This window comes from Amphiprion ocellaris, chromosome 7 (genome assembly GCF_022539595.1).
Source record: "Amphiprion ocellaris isolate individual 3 ecotype Okinawa chromosome 7, ASM2253959v1, whole genome shotgun sequence".
In the NCBI taxonomy this organism is placed as follows: Eukaryota; Metazoa; Chordata; class Actinopteri; family Pomacentridae; genus Amphiprion; species Amphiprion ocellaris.
Window position 1 is genome coordinate 6,015,303 of NC_072772.1, and position 14,527 is coordinate 6,029,829.

Consider the following 14,527-nt stretch of genomic DNA (forward strand, 5'->3'; position numbering starts at 1 on the left):
GAATCTGATGCTTTCTGCTGTCTTGCCTCTGGCTTGATTCTCTGTCTGTTTGTCTGCTCCTAATTGGCTGGTTATTTACCACAAGTGCTGATCAAAACTTACCGTGCTCTTTCAAGAGAAACAGAGCTGGTCAAGAGAGCACAAAAAAAGTTAGTTTTACAGATACAAACGTGTCTGGTGTTCTTAGATTTTTCTCTTTTCAGCCCCCCAGCATTACTTTTCTCAGCTGTATTCTTGACATGATAGAAGATTGGTTCTCTTCTAAACGTTACACTCTGTTGCCAGGTTATGAGTTATGTCTAGGTGAAATTAATGCAATACAATAGTCATACAGTATATCCTGTGTTTATGATGTTCATTTTTTTATTTGAAGCTGATGACTATGTAGTTTGTGGTGCGTTCCTACTATTTAATCTTGTTGACATAAATGGAGTGGACAACATTTTAGAAACTCCCCTTACCATAATGTTATACAGATCAATGTTACAGCCTCCAAAATGACCATAAAGTTGAATTAAGGTCTCTGCACTTTATGGTGGTTGCATTTTTTGCAGGACACTTCTATTACAGTATACTGTATATTAAAACCACAGGAGAACCGATAGATAAAAGACTGACAGAATGTTAGTGCCAAATTGGATGTTTTGATCCAATTTTAGCAATACTTTTCAAGTCTTAATTACCCAAACCAAAAATGGTTATTTTGGCCCAGTGTTGGACACAACAAGCAAGTTTTGCTTTGAGCTGTTAAAAAAAAAAAAAAAAAACGATTTGTTGCACAAAAGCAATGCATATGACCAGGAAACTATGTTCATATTATTAACAACTGTGTGTAACAAATAGTACAAAGTATTAAACAAGTTTAAGTAGATGATAACGCATTGGAGCCAAATTAATTTGGATAAATAGCGCAACAGTAATATAAAAACATAAACTGTTGTTAATAGAGCTTCTTCCTGTAGATGTTTGGGTTCAGTCATTGCTGGAGTAAGCCCAGTATCCTTCCAAATTACAGTGGGTGAATCTGCACCTCATAATTTGTGCAGTGTCACAATTAGGTGTAAATTCATAAAAATGTGTGATCTTCTTTTCTTTGACCTTACTTTTCCCTGATCTTAAACCTGCAAGAACAGATATTTTTTTGCCACTTTGGGACAGTGACAACAAGTTGTACACGCAGCAATGACCAATATTTTTTTAATGTAACAGTTTGCTTAATTACAAACCCAGCAGATACAGAGCAACATTAGCACAAGTGACGCCTCTGGCCGCCTGCTGTATGTAAGTTCAAAATTCACTCTATATAGGTCTATAGGTTTATCTGTGATCTCTACCAACTCCTAAGAAAAATATCTGACCCTTAAGCGGCTAAGTGCCTTGACCAGCTGGTTTCTAACTGTTTGTTTGCGGTACTGTACTGAGCAAACAGTGTACAGATTTTTTTTTAATTTTTTTACTGGAAACAGCTGATTGCTGCCATAAAGTTACTCCAGATCACTAAACAATGAACTTAACCTTGTGATACTGCTCTGTGGGTTTGGGTTATTTTCTGTAGAGTGAATCCTTCACACTATCACATACTTTTAAGATTGCCATTTGATAGATTTACATCTAAATGCTGATTATTGCAGCTTTAATCAATAACATTAAAAATACTGTTTCACTGCACCCATCTTGCAGTTTTGAAGAATGTGTAATATAAATAAACTTGTCTAGCCATGGTTTTGGTCTGCCTTGGTATGGGCTAAACTGCATAAACTGGAATTTATCCTGTTTTACAGAGAAAATTTTCAGATGTCCACTACTTTGTAGGTAATTTACAGCCTCTCTTTTCGATCCATTTCCTCTATTCTTCCTCTTTCCATTCAGTCTCTGACTGCCTGTATGGGAGAATTTATGAGTCCTGTGACCATGGCACACCCAAGGGGTACATGCAACAGACCGGGAGACATCCTGCTCTGGTTCTAAAGGTTACTCAGGCCAGCGCTCTGTTGCAATTGGTCCCTGTCTGACTTTGTCACAAGCATTATGACTTCATCACCCTTGAGAGGAGAAGAAAAGAGAGAAAGAAAAACAGTTTGCACTCATCCGTCAATGTCCATCTCAAATTACAGCTCAACCAATCACTGGTGAGGATCAATAGGGAGCGGCTGGGCAGGTTGGTGGTGAAGGGGAGGTGGTGGCACAACGGAGGATGAACAGAGGAAGGGAGTGTCTGAAGATTCCTGCGGAAAGACAGAAGAATAACTGATCAATACGGAAGGATGGATTTTGTCATTTTGAAAAGGGCTGTCAGAGCGTTGTTCACTCCTACCTGCTCACAGCTATATCTTCAACTGAGGCTGCGGATGACACATCAGTCTATCACAAAGCTCCCGCCCAATCCTTCCCCTCTCTGCCGTTCACTACTGTTGGCATAAATCATAGCTTTGGAGATAATGACAAAATGAGCACTTATTATTTTCATTGCCCATCAATTTGCATAGATCAATGGTACACCTTCAAAGGGCAATCTCAAACAATGATCTGTCTCCACGCAGTTGTAATTGCAAAGCATCTTCATTATATTGTTTCATCCTACGCCTCCTCCACATTCCAAGTCACAGTGTCTGTTAAGCCTGACCCCTGCACTCCTCCACACATGAGGAGAGTGAGTATACACTGCCAGTGCCAGTCTGATGAGAGCAGTGTGTGTGTACACTGGGTGATTAACTCAATAAGAAACAAAGATCTCCTTTATTGGGATGCTCGTTGCTGTAATGGTTGTTTGATTGGAAGCCAGTGTCTGTATTGACAGGTGAAGTAGACTGATTAATGGGGGCTTAAGCCAGTAAGGATAACAGTCCTTCACATGGCTTATTTAACTCTAAAAGAGTGACTGATGGTTCACTGCAGGGGTGTCGTCTAAATCATTCCCCACTGAAGCCTCTAAGTATGGTAATGGAGCCATTTATGCACATCGCTTCAGGAAACATTGATTTGGGGGATTTTAATACTACCCACAGCTTACTTTTGTTCTTAACATGTGAATGCTACAGTTCGCACTTGAAGCTTATTATAACTAGATAATGAGAACCATGAAAATGTTCGATATTCAATCTTAAGGTCAGAACAGTTTTCTATTCTAATAGCTTACATAATAGGGCGTACATTTTCCCAAAGGCTCTAAGAAGATTTCAACAAGAAGTAATTACTTTTTGGATGGTAATTAATAACCTTAATAGTAACCCTGGGTCAAAAATGCATTGATACATTTAATTCATAAGTTTAAAATGTTAAAAGTAGTACAAAGCGCTTCCATTATAGAACCCGTGTACCTTATAGCCAGCAGTAGGCAAGCTGTCTGTTACAGTCTGTTGTATACTGCCTTATGCTAATCAGTTGACCTAAGGTGCAGAGTTTTAAAGTAAGGCCAGAGCAGTAAAAGGAAAAGTGGTTTTAGTCAAAACAAAGCGTGCAGAGGAACTGAATGAATATAGAGTATCAGTATTGTGTCTGTCATGAGGGTCAAAGGTGACTTGTTTGGGGCTTGGTTGAAGCTCTAGTTTCAATTCAGTGGATCAGAATAGCTCAAATTGACACCAAGACCCATCTGCCCACTGAATTAATCTTCCACTCTCTTCCATTTGGCCGTTTTTTGTTTTCTTTATCAGCTCCATCCATTTCTTTATTCATTCAGTTGACTTTTGAAAGGGGAGAGGTGACATGTCCTGGGGCATGTATGTGTTTTTTTAAAAAAAAAAAGAGAGAGGAAAAAAAATCCAGCGATTTCAAGTGTAACATTTGCAGACTGCAGGGTCACTGGCAGTTATATTTTCCCTCTCCCTCCTCTCTCTCTCTCTCCCTGTGAAATCGATTGTTTGTTTGTAAGGAGCTCAAACAGAGCGGGAGAAGGATTCAGAGATCTGCTGGCAACACAAGCAGCACAGAAATGCTGCTGGGGAAAGAGACAGGCAAAAGGCAGAAAACCTCCCCACTCTCACCATCAGTGCACATGACCTTGGGGCCAGAGCGAGCTAGCGAGCAAGCAGGCGGAGGAACCGCCCAACCAGCACTGGTGCACACACACAGGAATTTGGAAGGCAGAGTGGAGCGCAGGTCTGTGAGCCCTCGCCCTCTGCTTAAGTGAGTGCAAATTAAGTGAAATAAAACTTTTAAAGGTCAATATGAATTTGATTTGTTGTCTGCATACTAAACCTTAATCACATTAGAACAAAGTTCCTCTGCTCTTTGAAAATGCTGTTCTGTTATGTTAATCGTTTGGCTGTTAAACATGAAGGGCAAGCAACAGGTGAGGAGCCTTTATGTGCATCTGTGGCCCCGGTAATAGAGAGAGACTGTAGCGCAACATAGACAGTAGTCGACAGTAGCTGACACTGGCTATCAAACAAACAGCGCAGTGAAGATGTCTGCCAAAGAAACAGCCTCTGGTGAGAAGCACAGAATGGAGGGAAAGGGGGAGAATAGAGCAATAGCAAGAGAAGATGACAGAATGACACACAGGGGACAGAAATGTTTATTTTTCTGTGAGCCTGCCTGTGTGTGCAGCATACATTGTACGCCTGCCTCTTCCTCTTGCTCTGTCATAGCCGTCTCAGTGGCGACTGAGGCAGTGGAGCCCCACGGGGGTCAGCCATGTAAGGAACATAAAAGGCCAATTTAATTTAGCACGTCCGCGGCTACAAAGTATTTTAATTCCGACAGCTGTGACTGAGGAGTTAATATTTGACTTGTCAGAAGTGGGGCCGGGGCCAGTGAATCATTGTAATTCTCATTAAGAGGCTCTCCCCCAGCAGCACCCTAATGCAGAATAATGAAAGTCAAGACGGAGTGAGCTTCTAATGCCAGTTGAGGCCTATCTTTTAATATTCCCCTCTTGATGGATTAGGGAAGCGGGAAATTCATCTTGGATCATAGGGCCTAATTTAATAAGGGATCATTCCAGGAGTATTGCATTTTATAATAATGTCATTTAAAGTGTCGTCTTCCATTTTTACTGTCCCATATGTATGCTTATATAATGGTGCCAGAGGGATGTGTTTTTACAGTGCTCGGATCTCTGTGTCCACACGCGCCCTCCAGACCACACTACACTGTCTCTCTCTGGTCCTCAGGCTCTCAGCTCAGGTTTTCATTTCATATTTTGGTCATGGAGCCAATTGAGTGAGCACTTATGAGAAGTTCAGTTACTCCAGCATGTTGCTGTTTCCCCAAATTATTCCTAATAGTATTTAGGGGAAATCACTGTGATATGAGTGTTGGGATTGTAAATATTACCCAAAGGAAATATGATAAAGATTCATTGTATTTGCTCCATCACAAGCTTCTAAAGCCTCTCTCGCAGAAGCAGTGCTATATTTATACAACCCACTCACAAAACGAAAAAGGCTTTTAGGGAATAAAGTAAACAAATGTGACTAATATGAAAAATTGTCGATGTTAGCAGCAAGGAAGAGCTCAGAATTTTACCTTGTAAAGCCTCATATGAGTAACAAAAAACTACTGGATGCTACTGAAATGGCTTCTGTGAATGCATTCATGTTTTTATGTTCATGCAAGGCTCTACAAAAAGCAAGCACAATATAATCTGTCATTTAAATTTGCCAAATTTGCAAGATACTGGAGAAGAGATTACAATGTTGCTTTTATTAGCAGTGATGTAGGCCTATATGTACTGTGCTGTTTAGTCCCAGAACATCACATTGTTCGCATTTTCCACCTCATGTAATCAAATAACACGTTCATACTGTCTTCAAGACCCAGGAGACAGCAGTGCATGTGTCCAAAGACAGACTACCGATACTTAGTATGGAGTTCTGTTCTCCTGAAATGATTATGAAAACAAAACAGTCCATGGCTGTAAAAAATCAGTTCTTTATTATTGAAATACCCAGAAAAGGATCTTAAATTTAGTTTAGATTTCCTTCTACAACAGCAAACACAATAAAATGAATATAAGCAAAATACCCTAGAAATGTTGATTACCAGAATTATATCTGGAAAAAAACACGAATATATTTATATATTAGATAACAAGATTTTCCTAATTGATCACCTATTTCTACACACATGAAAAGCATTGACAAAAAATATGAAATTTTGAACGGTTTTTAAATGTATTGAATTACTGAAAATGTAGGATTATTTCACTATTTATAGACCAGTTATGATTGCCTCATAAAGAGAAGTTAGTCATGAACTAAAAGACATTTAATTTTTAAAAAATGTATTTTAATATATTATTATTTATTATTTTTAATATCTTTTTTTTGCAAGATAAGATTTTGTCATTTGCTTTGCTCCTGTTTGATATGGATGTTTTCACTTTCTGGTGGTGACTTGTATGCTAAGGTTGACCTTACTTTCATGTCTGTCTATTAAAAACTAAGCTAGCCAGTTAGCGTAGCTTTAAAATACTGGAAACAGGTGGAAACTGCTAACCCTTTCTCTGGTCAAGAGTTAAAAAAAAATTGTCACTTGCAGCAACCTCCATACTTTACAAAAACTACTGAGTAAAAAACGGTAGTTAGCCATTTCTGGGGTTTTACATGCTGATGGTTGCCTAGCAACATCTCACGATGACTAAACAGTTAATAAAATTGTTGTTGTTAAATTTAGATTTCTGTACAGATTAACCGAACAATATACACTGTGTGAGTTACAGAACTTACTGTTAGGTTATTTCGTTCAATTTTTTTTCTTAAAATTATGTCTCCAAGAAATTGTTTCTTCACCACTAAATTGTTTTCAATTCAGTTTAGTTTTATTTCTATGCACTAGTAAGTTCAACACCTCACTATATATATATATATATATATATATATATATATATATATATATATATATATATATATATTACAGAGAAAACCCCGACAAGTCCAATGATTCCCTTTGAGCAAGCATAGTTGTGACAGTGGGAAGAACAGAAATCCCTTTTAAGAGAAAGAAACCTTCAGCAGAGGGCTGTAAAACTGAGGTAGCTCCCTGACCAGGTTCAGGGAGGGAAGCCATCTGCTTCAACCTGTTGGGGCGAGAGGAAAGGATTTTCATTTATATGTTTCAGTGCAACATATTTCCCTGCTTGATTTTTTTCTAGTTTGTTTGTTCTGGTTTAATGAATGAAGTGATAAATTTGTGGACTGCATTGAGGCCATAAAAATGCTAAATAATTCTGGGTTCCAGTTTATATTGTACTTGGTCGTATTCTGTCTTTTGGCAGGAAAATAATAAATAGTTTGTGAGCCTATTCTGTTTTTTATAATTTGTCAAATACAATGTTTTGAAAGAATACATAGTTCAGCTACAATTACTTTGGCTTCAGAACATGTTTGCTGTTACAGTTAAGTTGTATAGAAACTTAATTTCAAGAAACAGGATTGGACAGAACCAGGCTGTTTTACTGTTTCCAATCTTTGTGCTAAGCTATGTTAAGCAGCTGTTAGCAATAGGCTTATATTTTCTGTGCATATATTAATATTTATATCTCCGTTGTCATTTGACTCTTCAATCGTGTTTTTCAAAATGATGAACTCTCTCTTTTAAGGTATCATTGTTCAACCTCCAGGATTACCCCTCCAGTTCAAGGTAAAATGATGGATAACCTATGTGTGATATAATGGAATATAGTTTAGACTATCAAAGTTGATGAGATAACACATAAATGTAATCTCACTTGAATGCAGTTTTAAAAAATATGCTGTCATTTTTTGTTATTTCTTGATCCACATTCGGTTCTAGTTGGTGACATTGATGTGCCACAACACTGTTTGCAACCACCATAAAACAAGAAAAAGACCAATAGTGCTAGTCTTGGTAATATGCAGTAGACCTCGCTCGACAGTGCTTTGCAGAAAACATTTGACACGTCGGTGTCCAACAAATTAACGGTAACGGCTGCTAAATGGAAGATTCACATAGTAGAGAAAATAGGTCTCTGTGGCATATTTTGTATTGCAGCCATTGATTCAACTTATGAGTTGTCCTTGAGAGCCACAGTCCTTAAAAGTATACACAAGTGTACTTCACAGAGAGAGAAGAACTAGTTAAGGAGACAGCGCCAGTAGCTCTTGCTGGTGACTGCTGGACATCCTGAGAGAATCTTAGCTACCTCAGTTTTACAGCCCATTTTATCGAGCAGTGGGAACTGCATTCATGTGCTTTAAATGTCCCAAAAAGAGAGGAGAGGCATCAGACTGAATGGGACATTTTATGAAAAGCAGTGTAATATTGAAAATAAAGTAAGCACACTCAGCACAGATAGTGCACAAAACATAATTGCAGTGCTGAGACAGTCATAATTTGTGATTGATTTGCAGTTAATCATGATTAACTACACAGAACTTGTGGTTACATGAGCAATGCAGGGCTGTCAAGTGACTTAAAAAGCTAACCACAAAATAGAATACAACGGCATGACAAACCAGTGTCTACATATGTGCATCAGATTTAAATCACCATCAGTTTATTACAGTGCTTTTACTTTAGTTAATTCAGAAAGCACAATCTTAGATAAGAAACATGAAACACTGCAGGTCCATGACTCTACATTACATTTTAAGTCGCAGTGTAGTGATTTTTCAGCGTGTATTTAACTCCTTTCCTCAGCTTCTCTTTGGTGGTCCTATAAGAGCACTTCCAGCACACAGCGTGTTACATGTGACCCTTTAAAAGGGTCCCTGTCATCATTAAGATAAGAGGCAGTCTCTCAAACATGCTTTAGCTCAACAAAGTGCTTCCTCTTTGGCACACTCACGTCTTTGGCACCTCTGCCTACCCTCTCCAACATACTCCTCTCTCTATCTGTTCTGCTCATATCGCTGCCCTCCTGCTCCTAACTCTGCCTTCTCTTTCTGGAGGACTTTCTTTCGGTCTCTCCTCCACATTCTTTAGTCCATTGAAGTCCAAATTCATTGTCAGTCAGTGAGCCGAACAACCCAAGTTTTCAAAAACGGATTCAGATCACAATGTTAAATCCAGTTTGTGAGTATCAGTGCCGGTTGAGAGATATAGTTGTTTTCAAGCAGCTGGCTTCCTTCCTTTTCTATAACACAACCAGTTATCTGCAACAGCAAGTGTCAGCTATTTTAGGATGCATGCTATATTCATTCTCAATACGTGTCACTTCCTTGGATTTTTTTTTTCCACTTCGAAATAGAAAAAGGAAGGAAAGTTTTGTTCGCTGCACGCACTGCCATCCAGTGTTGTTAAACTTTTAAGGCTATTCCATGTTTTTTCCATTGTCGGCTTTGCAAGTCATCACTAAATCCACTAAGTAAACACAACCTCATATTAAATTGAGTGTAATGCAAAAGCTACACCGGCAAATTCCAACAGTCACTTTCACTGTTTAGTGTGTATCAAGAATAATGATATTAAAAAGCCTTAAAAACAAGGAGTGTGATAAAGCAAGAGAGAGAGTCGGTCTCCCACTGTAGCGATATCAGGAGGGGTGAGGGAGCATGTGTGAGGGCTAACTTATGAGATCTATTTTTACATCCCATTTCAGAATGAGATAGTGTACTTCTCACACACACCCCGCTGTGGAGGAAGGTAATGCAGGCCTATTTAATTAGACGTTGGCAGACTGTTGAGCCAACACTGTAATCCAATAGAATGTCGCACCACTCCGATGCCTCCTTAGCCCCCATAATGCCGCTCAGTCAGCTCTTCGCATTTTCTCTGCCCTTCTCTCAGATTGTGACATCAGTTTATATTAGCCCTGCACTGAAACAAGATGCATTCTTTCAGCCTACTTCGCCCAGTTGAACTTGACACGCCCCCCCCCCCACCTTTATACATTGCTTTTCATCTTATTAGCCCATAATAAGGCTTACGTACATGTGCGCATGTGTCCTCGCTCCGTATTTATCTTCCAGTCCGGGCACAGCAACTTACTTGCCTGAGGAGTAAATTACCATAGCAATACAGATGTCAATACTGCTGTATCAATGAGGGGACACAAGTGGCAGGATCAATGAAAACATCTGAATAAGATGCCCTGGATGACAGGCGCTATCCTGCTTTAAAATTCTATTACTTCTAAAGCACTTGACCTCTTGCTCCCATATTCAACTGCCCCAAAGGCTTATTAATATACAAGATCTTACTTGGTACAGATAAACTTTCATTTTCACGTGTAATACTTGAGTGCTTCTGCACTCCACAAATCAGTAATACATATTATAATTTTAACTCAAGAATTCTAAATTTTTTTTATACAGTATTGCTGCTTTAACTGCAGTAAAGCTAGTGAGCACTCCCTCTATCACTGACAGAGTTGAATATCATAATCCTGCTTGTACCCAGATCATCATCATCTTTCCATTTCTGCCTGGGATGTCTTGCCTTTACTAAAGTGTCAGCAGAGACCTGAAGAGCTGACAGGAATGAAGCTTCAAAAGGTGGGAGATGACACAACGCTTTGGTGGGCATCTGTTTTTTGGCTTTTCAGTTATTTTTGGGGCTGTTTCATTATACAGGTTTTGGACAAGACAAACTGTGTGTTTGAGAAAAACACTCACTTTCAGTTTTTATTGTTAAAGATGCCTATATATTTTATATTTACTTGAACACATCATGCTGTTAGATCACTACTGAGTCGATGAGAGAACACGTGTCCAAAAGTCTGAATTTCTTTGAATGCTCCCTGTAATTAATGCTGCCTGTTGAGATGTTTGCCATTAATTCAAAACAGTTTCATAAAGTAGATATAATATATTGTTAATGGTTCCAGATTCCTCCTCCTAATGCAGCCACGATGCATTTCTCATGAAGTTATGTCGTGTTTGTGTGCAACTACAGTACTGAACGGAAAACTGCAAATAAAATGCAACCAGCGTATCCATCACAGAGTTGTATGTTTTCTAACATCACTAAGATGTATTGATTTTTGTACTGCACATACTTAGATTTATGGCTATGTGAAAACAGCTAGCAGCTTTATGAGTATAACATTTACAGTACACAGGTGATTGATGCTTATACTGAAAACTAGGGCCATTTTCCATCCCATCTAAACTTTGCCTTGACCACACATGTCTGTCACCAGTTCAGAGAGCATTTGAATGCAGTTGACAGATATATAAATGGTCATAAATGGTTCCCTGGACAGAATGTTGAAAAAGCATTTAACCCCAGAATGAATGATCGTGGACCTCCCTGGATTTACCCACATTAAAAAGACACTTGAGCATCCTGATACAAATATTGGGTGATTTGTCGGCTTTTTTGTCATTTCATGACATTTTAAAATGACATTTTGTAAACTTCAGACAGCGTGAATACAATCAATATGAGATGAGTTAGGCCTGTGTTTCCAAAAGGCTTTTTGTAATTTAATAGTCTGTGTACAAACATCTGATGATTGAAAAGCAAGTACTCGATTATACTCACACACAGATGATTGGATCTTACCAGCTTGTAAATACAGAGCGGCGTGGGCCAAATGCTTAACATTTACTGTGCGCCCCTCATCACTCTCCCTCTCTCCCTTGTTCTCTCCCTGTGTCTTGGTGTTTCATTTTGTTCTCACACTCTTTCTCTCAAAGACCACAATGCGCATACGAACCCGAACACGCAAAAATGCTCACAAAGTCAACCCCCAGTGCATCCGCAATACACCAAATGTCACCTTTTTTCAATGGAAACAATAAAATCCCCTTAGGGTTACTAATGCCCACAGGTCTCAACACACACACCCTTGTTATGTCTTCTTCCCAGGGCAGGGAGTTATACATTATCTTATCTCTCTAATCTGCAAACCAGCTGCAACTGGAAATGAATTAATAACAAATAAAATGCACCCAGTACATAAAAATGTGTAGATTGCCCTGGGGCACCTAAACAGGAAACAGTGAAACAATTAGACTTCTTGTTTTGTTCTGACCTCTGTTTTGTTTTTGTTCTACTTAGCTGCTGAATAGAAGGAGCTGGAGATAGAGACTGTTGTTTTTCTGTGTCTGTAATCACCATGGTTAAGCCTCGCTGGTCATAGCAGGGGTCAAATCTGTGTGAACACCCACTTTTTCATCCTACAGTGAAATTAAATACAGTGTTACAGTCAAGCTCTATAAATGCTGTAATTCTCTGCTGACTGCAACCCACACCAAGTGCTGCGGTTAGCCACCCAGGCCTATACAGTGCACGCATGTGATAACAGGCAGCGATATGGCGTCCTAATTGCTGGCCTGAGTGCTATTGGAGGGAGTTTTCAGCAGGTTTCTTTTTCACTTTCGCTCCATTTGATGTCTTTGAAGTTGGTCTTTTATCTGCCTTTGCTCCTGATGGCTGTTGTCTTTGGTGCAGTGCTGTGTGCACCCTGCTCTTTGAGCACTCCTAACATGTAACAAAGGCAAGCCCTTGGAGAGAAAAGAAGAGAAAGGGAGCTCTCTCTGTCTCTCCTACATTCTCACATAGATTCATACACACCAAACGCATGTTTACCAACAGTATATGCAATGCGTTTAACCACAGCTATCCATTTGCAAGGAAAAAATGCCCCCGCTATCAGTAAAAAAACCAAAAAAAAGTGCTGTGTGTGATTGTTTAACATGCCCTAATTTGACAAAGGGCCAAGTGCGGGAAATGAGAGAGTAGTGTATTTGTCTCAGGGGTTGTAGTGGGGTAAATATAGCAACAAGACAGCACCAGTTGATATGAAGGATTCCATGGTGTCGAGTGCTGTTGTGACTCACCAGACTATGATGATCTGTACGTGTGTGTAGGTGTGTGAGTTTCCTTCCATGCATTTGGATTTTTATATTTATGTGTCCGGTGTTGTTTTCATTCACTTGATTAATATAATTGGCCTCGTCTTGAGTATGCGGTGATCCATTACAACGGGGAGAAAGTGAGAATGTGTTCAAGTTGAGGAAGGGGAGAGAGAGAGCACAGGGGAAGGGATAGACAGGGAGAAGAATCCTGCATGGCTGGCTCCCGGCTGGCTGTGTGGGGGTGTGTGTCTTAAGAGTGTGTTGAGAGGAGAGTGCGAGCACTGGTAGTCTCCATGTCTAATCAGAACACTTGTGTGTCCCCGTCTCATTGTCTCCGAACAGAGGCCCTCCACTCCAGCGCTGCACCTCAGGAACATGCTGATAGCTGCTGGACACTCCACAGCTCAGAAAGGAACCGAGAATTTGGACTGTTGTCATGAAGAAGCGAAGGGAGGAAAACGTTGCCTGTTGTGGGGGGAAAAGAAAAAAAACTGCAAAAACTGAGACAAAGTGAAAGAAACTCCACTGAAGTGCTCAAATCCATCAGGTGAATGGGAAATAATTATCTTTTTATACAATACATGAAACTATGCAGGAATGTCTTTGTAGTAGTGACACAACATGACATGAATCTGGCCCAGCTTTTCCCACAGGAAACAACTGAAAATGTAAATGATGTCAGGACTACGATGACATCAGCATGTGATGCCTCTGTGGTCACAAAATTCACCCCGGTCACACTTTTCCTGAGCGGGACAAGGCGCGCCTCCGACTCCGCTCTTTCTGCACCATCGCGGGACAAAATGCGCGCTCCCGCCTCAGCAGTTTTCCCAGTTCCGTCTCCTCCATTACCGGCGAGGCTCAGAATCAATAATTCAATAGTTTTGGCGTCTAAATCCTGCCCCAAACGCCGAGATACACAAACACTCCAGACTCCAGCGCAGACTCTGTGAGGTCAGTATTAATTAATAGCTAAAGACATTGTGTTTTGTGTGGAAATATCGGAAGGGTAATGCGATCTGGATCCCTATAATTATAGGCTCCCGTGTCAGGTGTTTATTAAATGTTCAATAAGAGGCGGTTAAGATGTCAGGAAATGAATCAGGCGAATTTATAAGTCAAGTGAGGCAGGCGCTAATAAATCCCTCTTTCTCTTTTTTTTAAATGTATGTGCAGAAATTGTTTTACGTTGTGAGCTGATGCGTTTTCATTCATAGTGTCCAAATTCAGGCGATGACGCACAAAAAGAGAAAAATAAAACGGGCAACATTTGCATTCAGTGGAGTTGGGCTGAGGGCCAAGCTCAGGCATGATGAGCATTTACAGCTGGGATTGTGTTTATGCACCGCTAACCTATAGGCCTGTCCATTTTTGTCCAAACGTGTCTTATCATAATGCACATCCTAAGCGTTGCTGGTGTAACACAGTGCAAGTTTCGCAATTAGTTAAATGATCGAGGCTGAGTAATGTTTTTAGTCGAGCCATTTCTGGGCTGTTACAAGCTGCTACAGATAAAACAGTAGGAAGTGTGTAATTAAATTAAAAATCCATCTTTGTTTTATACCATTTTTGGAGTTTGGCTTCTGAGTCCGGAGAGATTTAATTTCCTGCAACACTTTTAAAACCAAATTAGCCTTAGAAATAGATTAGAATTACGTGCATTTTAAGTGCTTAAAAGCTGCAAAACTTTATCATTTTTGTCACTGAATGGCCCCCGTTTTTGTTTTTGTTTTTTTTGTTTGTGTTTTTAATCCTTTATCTGCCTGGTTGTGTAGCTTGTACTGGAAATTACCAGTCCTACTCTACAAGCCCTCCAT